The 24,491-nt window shown below is 37.8% G+C and overlaps 1 protein-coding gene across 7 annotated transcripts in view; it reads right to left on the bottom strand.

Moving 5' to 3' along the window:
* The window catches only part of Camta (Calmodulin-binding transcription activator), a 193,649-nt gene that overhangs the window by 98,841 nt on the left and 70,317 nt on the right, over window positions 1–24,491 (bottom strand). For all 7 annotated transcript variants that reach the window (XM_089729407.1, XM_089729409.1, XM_089729408.1 and 4 more), the window contains one exon: window positions 17,396–17,463. The gene's annotated coding sequence lies outside the window, so the exon portion shown is untranslated. The remainder of the gene's footprint in view (window positions 1–17,395; window positions 17,464–24,491) is intronic.

The following is a 24,491-nucleotide window of genomic DNA, read 5'->3' as shown; positions in this document are numbered from 1 at the left end:
AAAAAAATTAAAAAAAAAAACTTTAACTAGTGTACGTTCGATGATATAAAATCTACAATAATCACTTAAAACTCAAGATTTAAATTCATTTCATTCATAGCAATTTTCTTTTGCTTCCTTATTGACATTTTAAAAAACTAAATTTCTTCTAGTCATTATCCCACTATGTTGGATCGGTCCAGAATGACAACTTTTTCCATTCAGAACTATCATACGTTATATTTGCACTCACACCTTTCTCTCGCCTGTTCTCTTTCATATAGTCCATAAAAGTCTTTTTAGCACGCGGGAGCGTCCCCTCTTTTTAGGACGCCTGAAAAACAAATGAAAACTTACACTTAATCTCGTCAATGGCAAAGAATGAGACTCTCAATTGAAAGGTCATAAGAAGCCACCGGTGGTACTAAATATTGAAAACTCCCACAAGGATTATTAATAATATCATTCTGCTTCAGCAAAACCCGCGGAATTCAAAGAGTTTGGTTGACTAATATTTCAAAACAGGCCGCTACACTTTATGATGTGCCTTACTACCAAGCTAGACATGAGACAGTACAAAATTATCAAGCAATACAGGATCATGCTACTTACTGCAACTGCCTCATGATCAGATCGAATCCGTAAGAATGATATCCTCACCTAAGTATACTGGCGATTCCTCTATTAACTTCTATACTAAGTATTAACAGTAAGAGCTTATCAGTCATGTTAGACGGTCCAGTCTTCAGTTGTATTCCTGTTCCCATTTGCAAAATTATAATTTGCGTAATTACTGGTGGTAGGACCTCTTGTGAGTCCGCACAGGTAGGTAGCACCACTCTACCTATTTTTGCCGTGAAGCAGTAATCCATTTCGGTTTGAAGGGTGGGGTGGCCGTTGTAACTATACTGAGACCTTAGAACTTATATCTCAAGGTGGGTGGCGCATTTACGTTGTAGATGTCCACGGGCTCCACTAACCACTAAACACCATTTGGGCTGTGAGCTCGTCTACCCACCTAAGCAATAAAAAAATAATCATCTCAATGTGTAAATTCTCATTACTAGCTCTGTGGGGCTATTACCATTTTGACTTCATTTTAACTGAAATACAAAAGATGTTGCAGCTTAATTGTTTTAATGCGCAATTAAAAAAAAAACAAGGATTTTGAGTTCCAGATTTCAAAAGAAATATAAGCCCTCCGAATGTCGAAGATGGAATAGGTCCTATACATCGAAGTGAGCTAATTCCTAATACTGTCACGTAATAGGAAATGAAATTGAGTCTTCGGCTGACTAACGTGATAAAGTTTGGGTTCGCTTCTGGGGAACATAGGAAAGCGAAATAAAAATGTATGAAGCTACGTTAATGTATTTTTCGCTTTTTTTTTATTGCTCTTGATACGTGAACTAGGTCTAAGAGTAGACAACGAAGCATGAGAGTCACCATCTAATTTGAGGTATGAAGCTATAAGTCACTACAAGCTGCGTGGTATTCTCAATGATCTTCTAGATGTCCAAGTTTTGAAGAACCCGCTACAGAGCTGCCGGTACGGCTTATGAAACCACTAGTGAAACCTGTTTTTTTATTATTTATTGCTTAGAGGATGGACGAGCTCACAGCCCACCCGGTGTTAAGTAGTTACTGGAGCCCATAGACATCCACAATGTAAATGCGCCACCCATCTTGAGACATAAGTTTTAAGGTCTCAAGTATAGTTACGACGGCTGCCCCACCCTTAAAACCGAAACGCATTACTGCTTCACGGCAGAAATAAGCAGGATGGTGGTACCTACCCGTGCGTACTAAAAAGATCGACAGTAAAAATCTTGACCATTACCAAAAAGAGAAAACATCCAAAAGCGAATTAACCATTCTGAAGTAATGCTCCGTCATAAAAATTGCAATTATTTTTTAAATACATATCGTCTTCCTCGCATTAAAACTATAATCTCAAAACACAAATTTTACAAGAGAGTGTTTCAAAAAGGTTTAACTTTTGATATTTTTAATATTAATCATCTTTGCAACTTTTATTTTTTACCAGTTACATTATCTGTCTTTTAAAGTATGATAAAAATATGTATTACTTTTGTTAAAAGTAGTCAAACCATAGGTAAACTAAAAAAAAAAAACACTCTTTTGATTGTATTTATGAGAAAAATACTGGTGGAAATTGTACACTTTTAATGCGATAAGACGATATAATGTATCTATATATTAATACGTGAAGCAAAAACTTTGTATCCCTTTTTACGAAAACTATATGACGACCGAGCTTTACTCGTTTTTTTTTTTATAACGCCATCTTGTTGTGTCTTTAAAGCAGTCAGTTGCCCTCAATTAAGAAAAATAGTATTATTATTCGCCAATAGATGTCGGGAATAGTTGAAAACACGAATGAAACAACATTTTCTGCAAATAAATCGTAGCTAGGTCGATTTATCGCCCCCGAAATCCCCTGTATACTAAATTTCATGAAAATCGTTGGAGCCGTTTCTGAGATTCAGATTATATACAATATCTATATATTAATACGTGAAACAAAAACTTTGTATCCCTTTCTACCAAAATTGCGCGGACGGAGGAGTATGAAATTTTCCACACCTATAGAGAATATAGAGAAGAAGTGCACAATGCTAATATTTTTTTAAATAATGCATAAAAGATACATTAAATCAATAAATAAAACATTACACACACTACATACCATGTATTTGACGCACACACGCATGTATACTATTTATTGTCAAACTTTTGTTCTTGACGTCTGTTGTCAAACTGAGAATAGATGAAATATTGTTTGTCTTTGTTAATATTTTTTATAATATAGTCTTGGCGAAATTTGTGATTAAAGAAGTATAAAATACAATCATAATAGTGTACAAACTTAGAATTCCAATTAATTATAGTCGGATTTCGACTACTGCGGGACCTCTAGTTCTATGAGTTTGACACACTCTTGCCACATACTATAATAGTACAATCAGATCAAAATACCGGATCCAATCTGTAAAACGGCTTCGGTTTAATTGACTCAAATCGAGCCTCAGTCGAAATTTGCTTTTATAATTTTGACACAATTCCAATCTATTTCCATCACTCCACAGGGCGATGTATTATGCATTTTTCGCGAGGCTTAATTGGATGACTGCGATAGTGATCGGTTTTAACGCTTCCTTGTTAAATATGCTTCTCTTTTTTTTTATTGCATTTCGCTGCATAAGCAAACAATGGAAGACCGGGAAATTGAGTTCGAAGACTTAAATATCCTATTCATACTTAACAAATGTGCTATTGAGTGGGGTTCAATTAAAACCAAATTTGTAAAGAATTCCGTGAGTTTTGAGTTAAGTTAAAATTGTAGTTTAATTACGATCCTGTCCCCAATTATCTTCAGTTAAAGTGGGTCATAATGCGTGCCGTGAATCTATGGATCTAATTGAAAGTTTCTTGCAACTAGATTCGAGCATATTGCCATATCAGAAGACAAGTGCATCGGGTCATAGGTTAACGTACTGATAGCTACCACTTAGGCAAGTTTACCCTTCCAACAAGCGAAGTAAAAGGTAGTCATATATTCTGGTTCGAAAGGTAAGGCATTATAACAATTTATTTTTTATAGCTTAGACGGGTGGGGAACTCACAGCCCGCCTGGTGTTAAGTGGTAACCGCAGCCCGTAGACATCTACAACGTAAATGCCGCCACCCACATCGAGTCATGAGTTGTAAGGTCTCAGTTTTAACAATACAACGGCTGCCTCACTCTTCAAGCCGAAACGCATTACTTCTTCACGCCAAAAATAGGCGAGGTAGTAGGACCTATCCGTGCGGACTCACAAGACGTCCTACCACCAGTGAAAATTAAGACATCATGTCTCAAGGTAGGCAATAGAAATCACGCAGTGGCATCTAAGGGCTCTGCATTTAAAACCGCCGTAAGCCTCCTCAAAAACCGCCATCAAGTAACGTAGTCGCGACTAATCCTAACAATATTATCGTAACGACATTCGACTATAAAGTCGTTTGCCTATTAATATCTCGTTGAGCCCCGATACGATACGGACAATCAATAAAGCTTAGTTCACACGAGCGGTCGGCGTACCATCCGAACTACGTATTGTGTTAATCTAATTGTCGAATCGCAAATAGAATGCGGCGCTGCAAATATGGAATATAGAATGTGCAGTCCACTTTTTTTATCAGTGATGATCGGGATTTGTAATTTGAATTTGTGTTCTGTTTTAAGCACTTAGATGGGTCAACGAACTCATTGTTCATCTGGTGCTAATTGGCTTCCTGACTACTGGTGACTACTGGTTTTACTGGTGGTAGAACCTCTTGTGAGTCCGCATGGGTAGTTACCACCACCCTGCATATTTCTGCCGTGAAGCAGTAATGCGTTTCGGTTTGAAGGCCCCACCCTTCCCACAAAAAGATGATCGCAAATGCTTAGGATAGATGGTATAATTACCTGCCTGCATAAACTGATTTTTTTTCCCTACCTATGCTGATAGCCTTGAGAGGCTATTTCAGCTTCACCTTAACATGTAAGTGAGCTCACGGGGCTCAAACCGGAAGTGTTACTAACACTGGCCCTAGCAAGAGCAGTGCTTCACAGAATCCACCACCGGATCGGAAACGCGACCCACTGAGAAGATCCGGCGAGAAACTCAGTGGGCTGTGTCTATGGGTTAATTCGCTCGTCGAGCCCTTCGTCGCAAGCGACGGGTTCGACGAGGACGGTGACCGGTGCTTGTGGTACCTAAAAGCACTATAAACTGATAAAGATTTAATATGAAAAAAACCATGATTTATGTATTCGGTACAGCTGTTACGAAGTGTTACGACCCGCAACGAATTTACGCCAATTTATGTAATGGACGCAAATCCTACTAACACATCACGTATCCGAAGCTGACGTGATTCGCTTAAAACAAATGTGTGAACTTACACAACGGTTCAGAAGTCGGATAAAGTAGTTCGCACGTTCGCGACCCGTTCGAAGCGATGGCCAAGCTCGTTAGGGACGATCCGTCAGTGTGGATCGGGCCTTTCGTCTCAATCACGATACACGGCGAGCGTAAATTGGCGAACATCGTTAAGGGAAGTCTAATTTTAGTAGTTAAGTTTTAGTGTCTACTTTCGTTTGAATACAAAGAAGTAAAGTTTATAATAAAATTTATTTTCTATTACATAACAAAAGGATTTTTCATTTAGATTCGAGAAGGTTGGGGTAGCCGTTGTAACTATACTGAGACCTTAGAACTTATATCTCGAGGTGGGTGGCGCATTTACGTTATAGATGTCTATGGGCTCCAGTAACCACTTAACACCAGGTGGGCTGTGAGCTCGTCCATCCATCTAAGCAATAAAAAAAAAAAAGAATAACAATTACATTCTTTTTTTTTACTTGAATTAAAAGCTAAGTATCGTGTAAATAATAATTCAGTGACTTTGAATATTGAAATTTAGACAAGGGTTGCGTGTTTCGATTCATCTATGATAATGAATCATTTTTATTTTTATTAAAGTAGGCCTTCTCATTCGCTTTTAATGATCACAAATGTATCTCTGATTCGGAATTTAGATTCACCACTAAGAAGGATAACTAAGAAAATCAAGACTCGCAAATATGCGTAGTTACATTATATACAAAACTAAAAATACTTTAAAATCGATATGGGTGTCGGTCGCAATGTCTCCGGGACCATTTTTACCCTGACAGATCATAATCTTGTTCACCCATCAAGCCAATACGAACAAACTGAATAAAACCGAAAGAGCTTATCTAAAGATTCTCGCCGAAGACTGCTGATAAATTTCCACTATACTAAGCGCTTTAGTTACATCGGCATTCATTCAAATCGTTTGTCTCTTTCACACCATTAGTAAAGGACTAGTTAGACAAGAACAAACGTAGCTGGATTAAATCGACAATTAGCCGGTCACGTCACATCAGATCTGGGCATTCATCACGAGTCGCGCCAACGATTCGGTGCTGAATTCTTGTTTTTGAAATCAAAATTAGTGCTTTTTTATTGCCCTAGACAAGCGTAGAGGCCACCTAATGGTGAGTGCTTACCGTCACTCATCGATGTCAGCAAAGCCAGATACAAAGCCAAGCCGCTACCTACTGTAAACACCACATTGCCTATTTCTGCCGTGAAACAGTAATGCGTTTCGATTTGAAGGGTGGAGCAGCCGTTGTAACTATACTGAGACCTTAGAACTTATATCTCTAGGTGGGTGGTGACATTTACGTTGTAGATGTCTATGGGCTCCGGTAACTGCTTAACACCAGGTTGGCCCAGGGTTCGCATACCCATCTAAGCGCTAAAATAAATAAAAACACTAAATCCGTTGAGATGCTTGAATTTAAATTATTACTTAAAAATAATCTTTTCTCTCGTTATCCCAATCTAAACATTTTGCTTTCTAGCATATTGTGCGTTCGCAAGGGTATTTGCAAACTGCTAGCCTGTTTCTGCCTTAGAAGGCATACAGAAGTTTTAATTTACTTGTAACTTGGTCCTCGTGTATCGAAATTGATACTTTTTTGTGCTGCGTGATGTTCAGAGTGAATAAACTCTTCTTCTTCTTTGTGGTGTTAAGTGGTAACTGAAGCCCATAGTAATCTACAACGTAAATGCGCCATCCACCTTAAGATATAAGTTCTAAGGTCTCAGTATGGTTACAACGGCTGCTCCACCCTTCAAACCGAAACGTATTACTGCTTCACGGTAGAATTAGGCGGTGTGGTGGTACCGTGCGGACTCACAAGAGGTCCTACCACCAGTAAAAAACGTGGGATCGGCACAGCGAATTTTTTTATTGAATTCTCTTCAATCAGGCGTCATCTCAATATAGTGAATAATCTCGTAACGGTTAATAATCAGGTGGACCGTCGCCTCGTTCAGAGCACTAAGGAAACAATAAAAGTGCAAAAGCTTAGCCAAAGACCTGATCATTAGTGAGCTTATCCTCCTCCTCCTCCTTCAGTCGATCGCTCATTGCTGAGCATCGCGCCCGCCTGTGACCTTTTTTTGTAATTTGTAGCCACTTATGTCGGTCAGTGGCACAGTGAAGTGCGTGGCTCAGTCTCATGTCCAGACACTCGGACACTTGGTCACTCCATCTTTTTCGGCTCCGACCTCTGGATCGTCTTCCATTTACTTTACCCGTCACTATGAGTCTCTCCAGGTTGTCAGAGGGTTTTCTTGCTATATGACCAAAGTATTGGAGCACTCTTTAAAGACATTTGGTGGATAGCCTCTGGTCAACTGTTAGCTCGTTTAGGATGGAAGCGTTCGTCCGGAAAGCCGTCCAAGGGATACGCAACATGCGCTGCCAGCACCACATCTCAAACGCGTCTATGCGTCGCCTGTCAGACTCTTTCAAGATCCAGGTCTCAGCCCCATACAAAAAGATTAAGAAAACGAGCGTTCTGTACCGAGCTTATAGCCGAAACATAACAATACCACACTCTACAATAGCATCTTAACACTTAATCTTAATCACCCCATAACATCTTAATCACCATCAATAAAATAACAAGCCATAAAAAGTCAAAAAACACTTCTAAAAGTGTAAATCCACAGTTTACAACGCGGGGCGTTCGTATCGCTTTTTTCTCTCTCTCTCGACTAACTTTCGCAAATTCGAATATTTCAACAATTAAAAAGATTTATATGAGTCCGCGAACATTCGAGGGGTTTTTCCTTTGAAAAAGTAAAAGAGTTTACACAGAGTTTGGAAGCGAAACTGCCTCCGGCAAACCAAAATGGTGGTTATAAATTTATTATTAAGATTACTTTTGCTGCTTCCCTTAAAATCCATATTTTGCCAGTCCACTGACGTAAGTGGCTGTCAGAGCAATTATTTGTTGATTGAAGATAAATGGTTGGTGTGGGATATTAGGCAAATAACAGATTCATATAAAAAAGAACATTATGGTTATATTTAAAGTCATTAACTCCAAAACCCAAGTCTGGCAATAAGTGGGTCATATGGCGCAGATACCCGAAGGGCGATTTAACTGACCGGCACTTCCGAAATACAAGTAATGGTAAATGCATTGATGGTCCCTAACCCTAGGTCCCTAACCTGCATAAGTGGATAAATGATGAATGAAAATGATTCTTAAAGGATGGAGCAGCTGAATCGACCCTACTCCTTAGCAGAAATATGAGGTGTGCATCTGTATTGAACTGTTTAATTTATATACTGAAGTCATATAAAGGACAATATACATAATACTATACAAAATTTACAAGTATTTTTATCAATGTATGTATTATTTTTTTTATTGCTTAGATGGGTGGATGAGCTCATAGCCCACCTGGTGTTAAGTGGTTACTGGAGCCCATAGACATCCACAACGTAAATGCGCCTTCCACCTTGAGATACAAGTTCTAAAGTCTCAAGTATAGTAACAATGGCTGCCCCACCCTTCAAACCGAAACTCATTACTGCTTCACGGCAGAAATAGGCAGGGTGGTGGTACCCAAACGCGCGGACTCACAAGAGGTCCTACCACCAGTAATATCAATCGTTTTTTTCTCTATTTTATATCAGATCGGCTCTTAACTATGTATTGCATAACTACATATTTTACAAAGTTCATTATACTATTATTTATAGGTTCTTTACAACTATTTTTAAAATTAAGGGTATTCATCCTGGCCTTTTGCAACCCGGAGTTCCAATCCGAGAGCATCCGCTAAACATTAGGATCACTCAAATAATTACAAGAAAAGTTTGTCATTTAATTTTCTCGTTACCACGAAAACTAAGTAATTCGATAACAATTTCCCATCTATAAGTATAACAGTCTGAAGGACGCCTTACAAAATGCTATTTCAACACAAAAATGAGCTATTGTAAAATTATTTTGATAAGCCATTCAATAATTTCTATTTAGATTGAGCAAAGAAACTAAATTGTTTTTCGAAAGAAAAAAAAACGGTTACATGTCACGAAAATCAAATACAACAGTACTTTATTTTTCAATTGTATTCATCTTGTAAAAGTCAAAGAGGCGGTTGTATTAAATTTTTAAGATAAAATTACAATTTTTATTTATTTATTGCCCGCGCTGTAAGACGAGTACCCGGCTCACCTAATGGTAAGTGTTACCATTACCGTCGCTCATGACCGTCAGCAATGCCAAGGACAGAGTCAAGCCGCTGCCTACCGCTAAAATGTCAGTTTAAATTTAAAATACGATTCATAATTATGACCAGTCAATCATTGATGTGATTTTGACTTTTTCTCAGATGATGTTGTGAGATCACCACAGCACATGTAAATTATACCACGAATGTCTTGACTACACTTTTATGTGTAAGCTACATCACACACCAGGTCCGCCAATAGCTAAGTCACATTGTTGTTACGAAGCTTTTTTTTTGGTTTAATTGGGGGACGAGCTCACGGTCTTGCTGTTACTAAGTGACTAAGTGGTCACCTGGGCCCATAGACGTCAACATATCGCCGCCAACCTTGAGTTCTAAGTCTCAGTTTTATAATAAAACGGCTGCCCCGCCATTCTAACCCAAACGCGTTACTGTTCCGCACCAGAAATAGGTGAGGTGGTGGTCCCTACGTCTTATGTTTTTGTATCGACGCATCTGGAGATCTGTCTTCTCGTGGCTCACACGAAGGTCAATCCGAGAGAGTTCTTTTTTTTTTTTTTTTTTTTTTTTTTTATTGCTTAGATGAGTGGACGAGCTCACAGCCCACCTGGTGTTAAGTGGTTACTGGAGCCCATAGACATCTACAACGTAAATGCGCCACCCACCTTGAGATATAAGTTCTAAGGTCTCAATTATAGTTACAACGGCTGCCCCACCCTTCAAACCGAAACGCATTACTGCTTCACGGCAGAAATAGGCAGGGTGGTGGTACCTACCCGTGCGGACTCACAAGAGGTCCTACCACCAGTAATTACGCAAATTATAATTTTGCGGGTTTCATTTCTATTACACGATGTTATTCCTTCACCGTGGAAATCAATCGTGAACATTTGTTGAGTACGTATTTCATTACAAAAATTGGTACCCGCCAGCGGGATTCGAACACCGATGCATCGCTAAACACGAATGTACCGGACGTCTTATCCGTTAGGCCACGACGACTTCTTGTTCGAGGAAGTTGAATGCGTCTAAAACATGCCGCTTTCTTTCTCTTAGTAGAGCAATCATGGGCATACCTACCTTCATACTATCAGTAATAACGTTAATTATAATTTTTGCGTCTTTAATTCTTAGTACACGATGCTCCTCTTGACTTGAACTTGAATATAGACCATCAATTGACCATTTGATTTGTGGTGGACATAAACTAAGCGGTGATATCAACTGAACGGTTGCCAATGAGTCTCGTTAGTCATCGTTTCTTACCAACAAGGCGAAGACAAGATTACAACATGACTTTTTACTACTAAAGATAATCAGATAACCTTATAGGCTACCTAATGTTAAGTAGTTGTTGTATCTCATAAACACCACAAGGTCTAAATTGAATTTGAATTGAATTGAAGAACATGAAACCGAAGGTACTGACATCTATATATTAATACGTGAAGCAAAAACTTTGTATCAGTAAAATATTAGATTAAGATAAGATTAAGACCTACTAAAGATACATTAAATTAATAAAGAAAACATTACACACACTACATACCATGTATTTGACGCACACACGCATGCATACTATTTATTGTCAAACTTTTGTTCTTGACGTCTGTTGTCAAATTGAGAATAGATTAAATATTGTTTGTCTTTGTTAATATTTTTTATAGAGTAGTCTTGGCGAAATTTGTGATTATAGAAGTATAAAATATAATCATAATAGTGTAAAAACTTACAATTCCAATTAATTATAGTCGAATTTCGACTACTGCGGGACCTCTAGTTCGAATAAAAACGCATGACTTGTGCAATTAAAACAAACTAAGAAATCCTTCACAAAATTAAATACAACATAAACATAAACTTCCGTAATTAAACAAACACTTGACACGCGAAGCGAACATTCGATTCACTTTTAAAATATTCAAAACTTAAAGCACAAATCACGCGGACACATATAAAGTCGGTGATATAACGTTAGTTTAGAAATCGCTAGCTCCGATGCTATTAAAACTTCACGTAATATTATTGCCATTCTATAACGTTACTGCCAATGTCGTGGTAAACGACAATAACTTGTAAATAATCACCGCATTCACTCAACTTTCCATTCGGAACTATCTAAGTTTGTTCCGGTATAGGAATAAGCTTTCGAGAATTCATGTCCTATTTTTCTGAAGTTTTCTATTCGAGCTTTCGTGATTCGACCTTTATTAATTGCTTTGGCGTTTGCTGACGTAATTAAATCACGAAGGATTCTCAAATTACTTTTTATTAATTTGATGATCGTGGAAATTTATCTTATCTATCGAAAGGTTATAACAGTTTTTTTTTGTTATTAATTGAACCATGGCACTCGCAGAAGACGATGTCGCTGAAATAAAATTGAGTTACTGCGATTAGAATCAAAAAATACTCATTTTTCATTTATTTTTAAATATTTCCGCTTAACTAACTGGATTTCGTGACAGTAAAACCAAATTCAGTCAAACAAACTACCCGATATGACCATACTTTTTTTCGAGAACAATGGATAACAAAATCATATGAACCACCTCTAAGTAGCGGCATCTCTTATCAATAGCTGATAATTAGATTGTATAGTATTCTTCATTAGACAATATATTATTATTTCCGACGTGGGAATACTAAGAATTTTCGTGGTCACGAACTGACCGTACGAAAAAATAGCTATAATTGGAAATAGTATTTTTTCATTGTGAACATGTCTAAGTATAATTTTAATGGTATGTATTACTCACATGAGAAGTATTTTTCGCGAATTTGGACATACATTGTCACTATATAGTGAAACAGTAGTTCGATTAAAAAAAATATATGGTTAGTTGGACCGTAATGTTCTATAAAAGAGCTAGCAACACCATTTAGTTTACTTTTATTAACGTTGATTAAAATATTCGTAACATTATATAGCTTATAATTTAATCTATCGAAATGTTTTCTTTGTAGATTGCAAGTTTGTACTAGCTTAAGGTTCCATTTATCGTCAAATAAAACTTTAGTCCTCCGTGTGACCACGGAATCCAGTATTACTAAAAAGTCCAACAAAATCACATCATATTTGATGCGTTGGAAGTTTGAAATGAAAACAGTAAACCCGAGAACTACAATGTAATATATTAAGATTAACGAGAATAAACAAACCGCGGGTACGACGGTCTGCTGCCGTGTGAGTTTGAGTGAGCGAGGTTATTGACCTTATACTTTGCACGTGCCACATTGCGGCTTCATAAAAGACATAGAAGAGGCGTATACTTGTATTTGCGAATAGTAGTTGTAAATGTATTTTTTAGATATTGGTGGTGTGGGTGTGTTGAAGCAGTTATAAATACGTTCTGGTTTAGAGGGTAAGATAGTCGCTCTGCAATAAAGTCAATAATGATATTTCTGCGTGATACCTTTGTGCTTTAATGAGCTCGTCCACCCACTAATGTAATGCAGTAATGCATTTCGGTTTGAAGGGCGGGGCAGCCGTTGCAACTATACTGAGACCTTAGAACTTATATCTCAAGGTGGGTGGCGCATTTACGCTGTAGATGTCTATAGAATCCAGTAACCACTTAACACCAAGTGGGCTGTAAGCTCGTCCACCCATATAAGCAATAAAAAAATAAGTTTCTCGCCGGATCTTCTCAGTGGGTCGCGATTCCGATCCGATAGTAGATTCAGAGAAGCACTGCTCTTGCTAGGGCTATTATTAGCAATTCTCTCAGATTGAGCCCGTGAGCTCACCTACCGATCCACGCGTTGGAATAGCCCCTTAGTCTACCAATGATTAGGTAGGGACCTTTTAGCTCGTCCACATATTAGTCCATTGATAAAATTACCTTAAACCACGACTTATAGTTCTTTATTTACTCTAGTTATATGTATACCTTCGTAATACGCGAATACTTTTCAGTATATTCCATAATATTCCGAAAATTATAACGAAAGCGACTTTAAATAATCTAAGTACAAGTAAATATTTTCACGTATCCTTTCATCTGATTAAAATCGAATTTTCACTGAGTGTCGTGAGCACTTGTGCTATTTTTGACTTGGTATCATTAACGAAAGATGACGCGCGAAACGTCTTAACTTAAATAAAATTAATAGCCTAACAACGAATCCTTAAAATGTTGCAGGATTGCGTTTTTCTGTAAAATGCTGTAAAAAATTTTGCGTGCTTAAATTGTATAGTACCTAATGTATAGTACCTAATACATTCACATGACCAAAAACAATCGTGACTACAATTACCTGTTAAAAAAATTACATAAATAAATCTCAACATTAAAGGCACGTTTTACTGATGGTAGGATGTCTTGTGAGTCCCCACGGGTAGGTACCAAGACCCTGCCAATTTCTGCCGTGAAGCAGTATCGAGTTTCGGTTTGAAGGGTGGGACAGTCGTTTTTACTGTAAGAACAGGGACCTTAGAACTGATGTCCCGAGGAGGGTGTTGGAACTTATATTGTAGATGTCTATGGGCTCTGGTAGCCACTTAACACCAGGTGGGCCAGTAGTTAGTCCTTCAATATAAGCAATTAAAAAACCATACCAATCTACAATTGGTTCTGATATATATAAGTTTATATTCGACAAGAATCTAAATATTAATTTCTAAAAGTCGAGACTCTATAAGTCGAATCTAGGCAGCGGCTTGACTCTGCCCCTGGCATTGCTGAAGTCCATGGGCGTCCGTAATCACTCACCATCAAGTAGGCTGTGCGCTCGTCTGCCTAATAGGGCAATTAAAAAAAAAGTGACTTCATGCAAAAAAACTAAAAAACCACACACGTATAAAAGCGATTTCTTCCAAAAGCACAGAACCGATTATGCTTCTAGTGCTGATAATATTCACAACGTAACGTAGTGACGCTAATATCGATAAGCGTTAGCAATTTTATAATCCAACTGCCGTTGTAACGATACAGTCGCGTTCGCTGTCAGACTATGTCCATTTTGCGGTTAAAACGCTAGACAAACAGCTTAATTGTTCGTTAGTGACATAGTTCCCGAGCCGCCATTGACTGTTGGTATCGAAACAGATAGTTAAATCGTCAGTAGATTTATAGCTCAATATAAACTGTTAATGGCCAGTTTAGTTTAGACACTAAATTTAACTAGTGTACTGCTGGCTTACTTTATAGTTCAGCGGGTTTGGTTTAGAGATGTAATTATGATAAGCTATTAGGGTTTTTTTTTTCATTTGAATTATTAACTGAATTTATAAGCTTATGCGAACGAGAAAGGGGCTAGCAGGTAAGCTGTATTTTTTTTATTGCTTGGATGGGTGGACGAGCTCACAGCCCACCTGACGTTAAGTGGTTACTAGAGCCCATAGACATCTACAGCGTAAATGCGCCACCCAATCTGAGATATAAGTTTTAATGTCTCAAGTATAGTTACAACGGCTGCCCCACCCTTCAAACCGAAACGCATTACTGCTTCACGGCAGAAATAGGCAGGGTGGTGGTACCCACCCGCACGGACTCTCAAGAGGTCCTACCACCAGTAAAAAGGTAAGCTGTATCTAGGGAGTTGTCAATGTATATGATGGTGATAATGAATCGAGAAAACACTTTATTATTTCTTGAGATGGTTAAATTTCACACGACGCTCTCGTTGTGACCCGGAATGGAAGTGTCAATAACATTGGCACTAAATAGGTGGTGAGCTCATCTACCCATCATAATTAAATCAAATTTTATATTTGATAAACCGAACCTTAACTATCCACCAAAATTTAAATTAAAAACCATAAAAACAACATGAAAAAATGTCCACGTCAATACAAATCTTGATCACGTACAAACAGAACAAGAACTCTATTAATTCTTACAGTATAACGACGCGATACTGGCGCACCGCAAGTTTCGGGATACACTGCTCGCTCATAAAGACTTAATATTTCAACGTTGAACACAAAGAGAGCAGTAGTCACGAGCCAAAGTTTTAATTTGCTTAGAGTTGTAACAAGTTGGTACGGGTCCCTGGCGGGCGCCAAATTAGGTACAGTCTGAGCTTAAAGGCGACGTCGCATTGTGAACTGTTTAATGAGCGTTGTAAATTTGAAGAAGAAATCCGAAAGACGAACATTTAAAAGTATTTTAAAATGCCCATCTTACAATTAATTACATGGTTTTTTTTTTATTGCCCTTGTAGGCAGACCAGCATATGGCCCACCTGATGGTGAGTGGTTACCGTCGCCCATGGACTTCTGCAATCCCAGGGGTAGAGCCAAGCCGCTGCCTACCGCCTACCATTGTACGGTAGCAATAACAAATGGTCGAAACGAATTAAAGAGTCACAAGATATTATGGTGAACCCGATATTTTATTCACATATAATAGATACAGACGGTTTTTAATGACGCACCTTTTAATTTAAATTATTTTTTTATCAGTGGCAAAGTAGAAATTTCGGAAACAAAATTGTTCAGAATCAGGTGTCAATTTAAAAATGCTAAAAACGAATTATTTTTATGCGTTTTAGTTCGTATTAAACAAACAATATTGAGAACAGTATTAATATTTTGGAACTAAATATTTGTTAAGTCATAATCTTAACAAATACCTTTTGATCGGCCCGTATACTAACTCTAGCTCTTGCAACAGTTTCCACATCAGTAATATTACCATTACCATTTATAAGTTAAGATAAGATAAGCCTTTATTAACAATCTAATTTAAGTTATATTTTTAATACACTTATTATCTAGTTTTATTATTCGACACCGGTTTCTTGATCGTCTTGCTGTACAGAATAGGCCTTACCATTTATACTTATACTAATTTCCTACCACCCTAACTAACAACCACATGAATATCAGGAATGTCATGAATTGAACGTTATGTGTGAAAGACATTCAGCAGCTTCTGGGCAGTTCGATCATCATTCAAATCTGAGCCGTGAGCTCGCTTGTACATCTAAAACTACATTACATACATGACCTACGCACTGACAATCGGTGGGGCACCAATATACTGGAGAGTACTCTTACTGGACGTCGTAACGTGGGCAGATAGCCAACGAGGTGGACCGATGACCTGGTCAAAGTAGTTGGTAGAGACTGGATGAGAAAGGCAAGAGACCGAACAGAATGGTGTGCATGCGAGGAGACCTACACTCAGCATTGAGTGGACACGGGTTGAAGAAGAAGACATGACCTATATTTTTTTTAACTCTCTCTTTAAAACTCTTTTTTTCCAAATTTAAAAACTTTATTTAAATTTGGAAAACTTCACTCATTACCAAAATTAGTGTACACTGATATTTTGTTCACGACAGTACTGACTGTATCTCATGCACAGAAATAAAAATTATTACAGATCGACTAAAACAATCGAAAAATGTGTACGAAAAAAGAAAAAGTAATAAAGAACCTTACACACGGTAATGAACCAAAGATAATCCGAAACTACAAATTACCAACTCATAGCGTCTAATCTAACAGAGTCTGCAGGTACAGTCGTCGACAAAAGTAACTTTCGTTATAGTTTAATTCGTTTTGTACTGAAGTTTTCTCTTCGATTTTTGCATGTACTCCGTAATTTAGTTTAAATATAGAGAGAAAGACTTTTTCCCTCTCGAATACGATTGTATATTAAGGAATGGTTGAGTTAATTTATTGCTTCATTGTAAGGAACAGTGATTTTTTGTTGCTTTAGTTGTAGTCTATTTTTTGTGTGTCTTTGTTTATCTTTAAATCTACTGAAAGTATATACTTATCCGTTTTCAAAATTACGAAAACGAATAAAGCCTACACACATACTCTAAAAGAACATGACAATTTTTAAATCATATTTCTGGACATTAGAATCAAAATGGCGGAAGCAAACGATTTAATTTTGTTTTTTAATCGAACTTTTCTGTATAAATAAAATACAGGCTTGTAAAATGAGCATTCGCGTTTATTCTAATTTTATTATAATTTAATTATAACTTGCCATTCATGGCGCTAAAATGCTGGAACGGAAGAGGGTTGCCAAGAGCAAATCTTAACTTAGCAACTTAGTTAAGACTTAGGTGTTACCATTACAATATTAGAATAAAATTCTAATGTTCATATTTTGAATGAACATTTCCTTTTCTGTTACGTTCCAATCTGCTACAGATCTTATTTCAATACGATACTTTTTAAATAATTGATCAAAAATAATTAATAAGAAGATCCGAAATTTATTCTCAGATATTGAAATTTGATTCTGAAAAACGAATTTTATTAACTTGCTTAAACTATGCAAATGTGGGTAGTTAACAAACTATAGACTCACCGTATTTTGACTTCTTTGGATTGCCATTCGCTGTGTTTGTCGAAACTGATGAGTATCGCCGCGATTTCCTGAAACAAAATGAGATAGAAATTAGTATGAGCCTATATAATTATTGGTGGTAGGACCTCTTGTGAGTCCGCACGGGTTCGTACCACCACCCTGCCTATTACTACCATGAAGCAGTAATGCGTTTCGGTTTGAAGGGTGGGGCAGCCATTGTAACTAACTATACTAAGACCTTAGAACTTATATCTCAAGGTGGTTGGCGCTTTTTCGTTGTAGATTTCTAAGGGCTCCAGTGACCAGTTAACACCAAATGGGCCGTGAGCTCGTCCATCCATCTAAGCAATAAAAATAAAAAAACAAATGCAATCGAACTATGACTTAATATTCAGAATACTGCTACCATTCTATATTGCATCCCTAAATCATATTTTACAACATCGAACAAAATGGCGACAGAAACAAGCAAGATTAGTGTAGATAAGTGCGGCCTTATAATTTTGTTGTTGTTGCTTAGATAGGTAGACGAGCTCACAGCCCGCCTGGTGTTAAGTGGTTACTGGAGCCCATAGACGTCTACAACGTAAATGATGCCACCCACCTTGAGATATGAGTTCTAAGGTCTCGGTATAGTTACAACGGCTGCCCCACCCCTCAAACCGAAACGCATTACTGCTTCACGGCAGGAATAGGCAGGGTGGTGGTACCTACCTGTGCGAACTCACAAGACGTCCTACCACCAGTAAAATACGTGCTACCATCAATAAATATACTAGTAAGTGATCGCAGTACTCTGGCATAATATGCAGTGTACACTGCTGTCTATTATCCAGCGAATGTTGCGGTGATGGGCTTACACTACACATCCAGAAATAGGAGCCAAATAGTCACTGCGCCCGATACGCAGACAATTCGTGTTGTGACGTCAAATTGTTTGGATATCACGCGCACAACGCCTTTTTGGGGCACAAGTGGTCGGTCAATACGTTACCTATAAACCTTTCAACAAACTTAACGACTACCAATTATACAAAAACTAGCGACCCGCCCTCGCTTTGCTTCGGAAACTGTAATTTATTATTGATTTCTCCACTATTTAATGGATGTTATCTATACTAATCTATACTTAATATTATAAAGAGGAAAGATTTGTTTGTTTGTTTGTTTCGAATAGGCTCCGAAACTACTGGACCGATTTGAAAAATTCTTTTACCATTAGAAGCCGACATTGTCCCTGATGAACATAGGCTACTTTTTTAAATTTTTTTTTTATTTTATTTTTTTGGTTTCATGTGTGTTTTAATATTTCCGAAGCGAAGCGAAGGCGGGTCGCTAGTTATACATAAAAACCTTCCTCTTTAATCACTCTATCTATAAAAAAAAACCGCATCAAAATCCGTTGCGTAGTTTTAAAGATTTAAGCATACATAGGGATATAGGGACAGAGAAAGCGACTTTGTTTTATACTATGTAGTGATATATTACCGCTACCACGTATATCTAGAAACTTTGATCTTTTCAGTATTATTAGACTGAATTGTTCTTTCGCAAGTTTATTAAGTTAGAAGCGTTTCGGAACCTAACTTTATTATTATCAGGTCTTTCGCAAGATTATTAAGTTACATAGAAAAGTGATTTTGCATAATTTAAGCATTCGCATTCAAAAAATTATTTAGTATTTTTTAATAGTGGTAGGACCTCTTGTAATTCCGCACGGGTATGTACCACCACCCCGCCTATTTCTGCCGTGAAGCAGTAATGCGTTTCGGTTTGAAGGGCGGGGCAGCCGTTGTAAGTATACTGAGAACTTAGAACTTATATCTCAAGATGGGTGGCGCATTTACGTTGTAGATGTCTATGGGCTCCAGTAACCACTTAATACCAGGTGGGCTGTGAGCTCGTCCACCAATCTAAATTGCTTGGTTGAAAAATATTAGTCAACTTTGTTTGTTTGGAACATTTTATAATTATGAATTAAGTACTGATTTGGTAATTTGAATCTTATACCTTTAAACGAGTAATTCTTGTATATATTTAATCTGAATCTCGGAAACGGCCCCAACGATTTTCATAAAATTTAGTATAAAGGAGATTTCGGGGGCGATAAATCAATCTAGCTACGATATATTTTCAGAAAATGTTGTTTTATTCATGTTTTCAATAATCAACTTTATCGATAATCAGCTTTATGACTCTTCCCGACATCTATTGGCGAATAATAATCCTATTTTTCTTAATTGAGGGCAACTCACCGCTTTAAAAACACAACAAGATGGCGTTATAAAAAAAAACAAGCAAAGCTCGGTCATTATCTAGTTCCAATAAAAGCGCGGGCTTTACACGGACTTATTTTCTTATTTTGGGCGCGAAACACAATCGTAATAATTCACAGCCCTATAACATCTGATAAGACGCAAAATATATAAAAATAAATCAGTATCTCCTAGCCAAGGGACAGTTTCGAACGAACACAGCTCTCCGAAAAGTAATTTCCCAATTTACTCCGGTCTCTTTTGAATAAATCAAACTCTTTCCGACGGAGATCGCGGTCTGAATAACAAATAATACAACCCTAATGTAAATATTACAATCGTAATTTTTTTATCCCCTGGAAACATAAAACTGAATGTGGAATTATTAAAGAATTATTAAAGTGGAGTCTCGTGGTGAAAATCAAATGGCCTCCGAGGAATGTTCTCGAAAAAATATTACTTTTTACCAGAAATGTAATTCAGTTTTCTTTTTTAAATGAACTACATAATATATATGTACCTATTGAATTCTGTGTTGCTTTTTATGGATAGGACGTTAATCGCCGCTGCTGTGGCTTAGCCATAGCTTGCTTCAACAAATGTAGTCTCTGATATATGTATACTTATATAGTACATCTAAAATGGTGATCTTTTTTTTATTTTTATTTTATTGCTTTAGATGGGTGGACGAGCTCGCAGCCCACTTGGTGTTAACTGGTTACTGGAGCCCATAGACATCCAAAACGTAAATGCCGCCACCCACCTTGAGATATGAATTCTAAGGTCTCAGTATAGTTACAACGGCTGCCCCACCGTTCAAACCGAAACGCATTACTGCTTCAGCGCAGATATAGGCAGGGTGGTGGTACCTACCCGTGCGGACTCACAAGAGGTCCTACCACCAGTTAAAGTCACGTAAAACCTTTATTTGATGCAACAAATATCTTTGCTTATTATCGAGCCGTTTAAGTCTTTTTTTTTTTTTTATTGCCTTTGTAGGCAGACGAGCATACGGCCCACCTGATGGTAAGTGGTCACCGTCGCTCATGGACGTCAGCAATGTCAGGGGCAGAGCCAAGCCGCTGCCTACTATAAAGAACTCTCCGCAAGCCTCGTTTGAAGAAGGACATGTCATAGCGCTCGGAAAACAGTCTTCCTCGCACTGTAGATTTATAGGCGTGGACACACAAGAGGTCCTACCACCAGTAATTACGCAAATTATAATTTTCCGGGTTTCATTTTTATTACACGATGTTATTCCTTCGCCGTGGAAGTCAATCGTGAACATTTGTTGAGTACGTATTTCATTAGAAAAATTGGTACCCGCCTGCGGGATTCGAACACCGGTGCATCGCTTCAACACGAATGCACCGGACGTCTTATCCGTTAGGCCACGACGACTATAATCTAATAATAATAATAATAATTAAGTAAATATAAATAAATAATAATAATAAATAACGAAATTGCCCCTCATAATAACACACCATCAACATAAATTTTCCTCACTAAGTCACTACACGCTGCATTCACTTGGTTTAGGCCCATGGATGTGGTTCAGACAAGCCAAAATGCTAAAAAAAGACTACCTTTCCGAAAATAATAATAATAAAATCATTTATTGCATTTCATACTGAATAAAAGAAAATTTAAATAAAAGAAAAAGGCAAAAGGAGGTGACTCAGCTAACGCCGTTCGAAGTGGATCAATCGAACAGCGCTGATTTTCAGTCACCGCCATTTCCCTTTGGTTCATTGCGGGATTGAAAACTAGGTACGTGTGTACAGACTCAGAGCGTGTTATAAACTACTATAAAACTCAGAAAAAAACAAAACAAAAATCAAATTAAATCGTGAACCTGAATACAAAACCTACATAAGCCAACACACAGAGAGAGAGAGAGAGAGTATTCTTTATTGTACACCAAAAAACAAATAAACACTGCGATACATTAAATACAAAAAAAAAGTACATATTAATATGATCTAATAAAATCATTCAACCACGTCAATTGAAGTCAGGTTTTTTTTTAATGCTTAGATGGGTGGACGAACTCGCAGCCCACCTGGTGTTAAGTGGTTACTGAAGACCATAGATATCTACAACGTAAATGCCGCCACCCACCTTGTGATATGAGTTCATAGGTCTCGGTATAGTTACAACGGCTGCCCCACCCTTCAAACCGAAACGCATTACTGCTTCACGACAGAAATAGGCAGAGTGGTGGTACCTACCCGTGCGGACTCACAAGAGGTCCTACAGTTAAAGTCACGTAAAACCTTTATCTAATGCAACAAATATCTTATTATCGAGCCGTTTAAGTCTTCCTCGCACTGTAGATTTATAGGTGTGGACACAAACCGGTTCGGGTCTAGCGTACAAAAGCAGCACTGATTTAGTTGAGGAAACGACGTGACGGAGCCGGCTCACGGAAACATACGTCCGACTGGGCCGAAATTGCGACCACTTTTTGTTTGTACAGCTCGGCGTGGATTTTAATTGTGGCGTAGCATCGGGTGTGTTTTTTAGTTTCAATTGATAGGCTATATCGTCGCCCGTCGATGCCTGAGTGATTGTTGGGGCTAAAGACCTATTTTTATTGTATAGCCAAGCGAACAATCTTACGGACCACCTAGTATTAATTACCGGAGTCGGTGTACAAGATAAGGAATTCGTTTTTTTTTCAACCATATTTTGTACAATTGTATGATTACTTGTAGACACTACAACGTATCGTCTCCTTTCTATTATTCTTCCTGTCCTTATCTCCCAATATATGGGTTCAACGCAGCATTTCTCTTTTTCCATTCAGGCCATACGTGCCCTATCGCAACGCCCGCCACCGCAGTACAGTTCATCCATACTACCTGGAGCCACTGCGTTCTTCCACAGTGCGCTTCCAGAGATATTTTTTGCCACGTATCATCCGGCTTTGCAATGAGCTTCTCTACGGTGTTTCCCGAGCGCTATGATATATCTTTCTTCAAACGAGGCTTGTGGAGAGTATTTAACGGTAGGCAGCGGCTTGGCTCTGCCCCTGGCACTGCTGAAGTCCTTGGGTGACGGTAACCACTCACTATCAGGTGGCCCATATGCTCGTCTGCCTACACGGGCAATAAAAAAAAATGGCCATACCATTACAATTTTTTCCATACGTCATCTTTATACTCAGAATTTTGCTACGCATATTCCCTTTCACACGATCCATCCAAGTCCTGTTATTACCCACCCTCCTCATGTTACTGTCTAGTTTCATACTCAGGGTCTTTTTGGCCACATGATCATCCTCTCTCCACGTAACATGCCCATATTACAATACCACTACCACTGAATTCAATACCACTCTTTATTATCTCTATCACTGGGCGCTACTTTCAGACTCTCCATTACATATAATGCATATGGCATTCTTCATTTAAATACTGGCTCCTAAAAACTTCGAACTTTATATAACGATTTGTAATGCGACAAAAACTAGAGTCATTTTTATTTTATTAAAGTAAATCAAAATAAAATACAAAGGCGCAAAACGATGGAAAGTCCATAATTTCAAAGCGGCTTCTTTGTGACTCCTCAAACGTGACTTATAGCATTTGTAAGCTTATTTCAACGCTAAATAAGGCACCCAATGCCTAAAACTAAATCATCAGATTAATCTTTATCGAAATAAAAATAGAAAATAAAAATTCAAGTTCAATATAATGAGACGGAAATAATAAATTGTTGATATTTTGTATTCTAATCAAACAGAAAACGATATTTTAGCATGAGCACACACAAAACTAGGTAACATGAAACATTTACAATAAATATACCAAAAAATACGGTTTTTATCGCTAACAATACGTAACGACGGTTGTACCTGGAAATTTCTCGACCGTTCTTTCAATGTTTGGTTAATTTCACGTACCTATATTTATTTGTATGAAATTGGGTTGTGCGCCCAAATAATATTGTTAGCCATGTGAATATGATTACATTTACATAAATTCAATAAACACAGATGGGGGTTGCGAGCTCGTGTGGACTGAGAGCATCGCAATGTTTATGCTTACTACAAAACCACATTTTTTTCAGTGACGAGTTAAACTCCATATATTTCAAATAGGAACGTCTGGTTGACAGCAAGCTGCGGCTTGGCTCTGCTCCTGGCATTGCTGTAGTCCATGGGCAACGGTAGCCACTCACCAGCATGTGGGCCGTATTCTCGTCTGCCTACAAGGGCAATAAATAGATATAAAAGACTATCCGACGGAAACACATCAAAACGCTAACAGTAGGCAGAAAACTTTTAAATTTTACACACATATTAACATGAATTACACTACCGAACAGAACTAAAATAAACATTAAATTTACGCTCATACCTTCGTAGACTCTCGTGCGAGTCTATTAAAAAAAAAGTGATCTGAAGCTGAAATAGTAACTCTAAAATAAAATCGTCAAAGTCCAAACGAAATATCAAATTAAAAAAGTAATTAAGTTTTTTTTTTATTATTGCCATTGTAGGCAGACGAGCATACGGCCCACCTGATGGTAAGTGGTCACCGTCGCTCATGGGCGTTAGCAATGCCAGGGGCAGAGCCAAGCCGCTGCCTTTTTTTTTGTTCGGCTACCGTTCAAATTTATTTTCTGTACTTAATTTACCGAACAACAGTTTATTTGAATTGATAACAATCAATCATTAACGAAGGGGAGGGGGAAAAAATAAGTGCTCATTGTTAATTTTAACAAATGAAAATTAGACGGCAGTCGTTAGAGGACCGCCTGAGCACCGGCTCAGAGTGATTCGCTTTTCGAGACATTCAGGGCTTGCACTTGTTCATGGGCGACGCGTTTAA

Source organism: Bombyx mandarina, chromosome 08, assembly GCF_030267445.1.
Source record: "Bombyx mandarina strain Sakado chromosome 08, ASM3026744v2".
Lineage (NCBI taxonomy): Eukaryota > Metazoa > Arthropoda > Insecta > Lepidoptera > Bombycidae > Bombyx > Bombyx mandarina.
Note: the sequence above shows the minus strand (reverse complement) of the source record. Positions and strands in the feature narration are given on the sequence as shown.